The sequence below is a fragment of the Phoca vitulina genome, unplaced genomic scaffold (assembly GCF_004348235.1).
Source record: "Phoca vitulina isolate PV1807 unplaced genomic scaffold, GSC_HSeal_1.0 scaffold3284, whole genome shotgun sequence".
Taxonomy (NCBI): Eukaryota; Metazoa; Chordata; class Mammalia; order Carnivora; family Phocidae; genus Phoca; species Phoca vitulina.
The window spans coordinates 1-2464 of NW_022592966.1; the positions used below are offsets into that span (position 1 = coordinate 1).

The 2464-nt window shown below is 39.0% G+C and overlaps 1 long non-coding RNA gene across 1 annotated transcript; it reads left to right on the forward strand.

Moving 5' to 3' along the window:
* Positions 1-201: 201 nt before the first annotated feature.
* On the forward strand, positions 202-2220 carry LOC116629789. Its single transcript, XR_004298824.1, has 2 exons — positions 202-1022; positions 1997-2220. It is a non-coding gene; the product is annotated as an uncharacterized LOC116629789 (long non-coding RNA).
* Positions 2221-2464: the final 244 nt, after the last annotated feature.

Below are 2464 nucleotides of genomic sequence, written 5' to 3' on the forward strand. Positions count from 1 at the left end.
AGTTGGTTAAGGGTCTGCCTTTGGCTCAGGTCATGATCCCAGGGTCCGGGGATCGAGCCCCATCTCCAGATGTCTGCTCGGCGGGGAGCCTACTTGTCCCTCTCCCTCTGCCTGCTGCTCCCCCTGCTTGTGCGCGCGCGCTCTCTCTCTCTCTCTCTCTCTCTCTCTCTCTGTCAAATAAATAAATAAAATCTTAAAAAAAAAAGTAAAATGAATAGTAATCAACAAGGTAAATTGAGAATATTGCAGAAGAAGAAACATAAAATGTATAGGGCTGTCTATATAAAATGTATAGATACTAGACTCCGCAGCCTAGTCCTGGATCACCGTAATCTGCAGGTGTATGTTGTGTAAATGACATCTGCAGGTGCTGTCTTAGACTGCAAATTATTTTTGGAGGTACCTGTGATGTATTGTGAAGTAGAAATTTCCTTCTAGTGAATTTATAAACTGTTTTATAAAGAGCAACTTCTCTTTTTAATTAGTAACTACATTATCTGTTCTAATGGAGGAGTACTTATGACTCTATGGGAAAAATGCTAATTTTTAAATCTAACTTTCTTGAATAATTTCAAAATTCCTTTCTCTGCAATATCGACCAGGGGTAGTACTAAAACTTATTACTACGCTGCATAATGCTTTCTCATTGCTTCTTTTCAACTACATATATCTTTGGGAAGAGATTGAAGTGAGAAAGTAAACATGAGCCCGAGAAAGGAAAAAAATTGGGAACATAGAAATGTCATTTGGATACCTAACCAACATATGTGGAACCAGATCATAACATGAACTTTTTATTGCTTAGAAAACATTTTAAAATAAGCCCATTTATGTGCAGATTTACCTTCAAACAAGAAAAAGAAAAAAGAAGAAATGCAGGTAAATGATATGAAAAAAAGAGGGAGCAATTCAGAGAAAAAGAAGAGCAGTATAATAAAGAAGTTGAAATGAAACCACCACTTGAACTTCCTCTTGCAACAGTAGGTGCGGAATTGAGGACTCTAAGAAATAATTTGGATCAGGTAAATCTTTGATAAAAATTGCATATTTCCATCAGTAACTTTAACTTCCACTTGTCCTTTCTGCTTCTTGCTCCTATTCTCCTCTTTTGCTGCTTGCTTTGAAACTAATGAAGGAATTTGTATGATTTAGTTTTATTTCTGTGAGTATGTATATGTATGTACGTATATGTATGTATTTTGCTTACTCTAGCTATAACTCTTTAGTTGTGCTGTTGTAGTGATTAGGGTTTAAAGTATGTGACTTAAGCATCAGAGTCCACCTTTGAGTAATGTTATACCGCATCATAGTAGTTTAGGAAAAGTATAGTAGCTTACTTCCATTTCTTCTCTCCTAGCCAGATCCTTCAGGATCTGTGGGATGATAGTTTTCATGATTTAGAAAGGTGTTGGTCATTTTTTCTTCTCTTTTTTCAAGATTTTATTCATTTATTTGAGAGAAGGAGAGTGAGAGAGCACGAGCGGGGGAAGGGGCAGGGCAGAGGGAGAAGCAGACTCCCCAGTAAGCAGGGAGTCTGACACGGGGCTTGATCCCAGGACCCTGAGATCATGACCGGAGCTGACGGCAGACACTTAAGCGACTGAGCCACCCAGGCGCCCCGAAAATTACCTTCTATAGTGAAGTCATTCAGTATCTATTTGTTTAAAGTACGAGTGAGTGAATGTGAAAGCACACAGTCCTTTATATGCCAAAAGTACTCACATACTTTCTTTCTTGTTTTTTTTTTTTTTAAAGATTTAATTAATTTATTGGCGAGCAGGAGAGCATGAGTGGGGGGTGGGAGAGAAGAACAGAGGGGAAGGCGGGGGAAGAATCTCAAGCAGACTCCGTGCTGAGGTTGGAGCCCCGCGTGGGGCTCGATCCCCCGACTCTGAGATTATGACCTGTGCCGAGACCCAACAGTTGGATGCTTAACCAGCTGAGCCAGCTAGGCGCCCTATATATTTCATTTGTTTCTGTTTTTTCTCTGCTGTAGATTCTACTACTTTATTAAAATCCAGGATGCGATTCTTTTGTATAAAAAATTAGTAGAACTTAAAAAAAATCACTGTAAACAACTTAAAAGAAAAAATAAAGCAATGGAAAATAAGGTTAACGGACTACAGAAGGAGCTATGAGAAACAAAAGAGTTGAAATTGAACTGGAGCATCAACAAGTGAAATGGGAAGAGGAACTCGGCGGTTTGAGGTATGACATCTTGGTTTTAAGGAAATACTTGAACCTTTTACGTTTGTTTTTGTTTTTTTTTAACAGGCTCCACACCCAATGTGGGGCTTGAACTCACAGCTGTGAAGTCAAGAGTCGCATGCTCTACCAACTGAGCCAGCCAGCCAGGTGTCCCTTGAACTCTTTACTTTTGTACTACAGATGTGTAAGAGAAGTTTGATAATTGCTAACTTCCCTTCTGGAATCTTTATAGGGAAGAAAACTTCTTTAGTAGTGC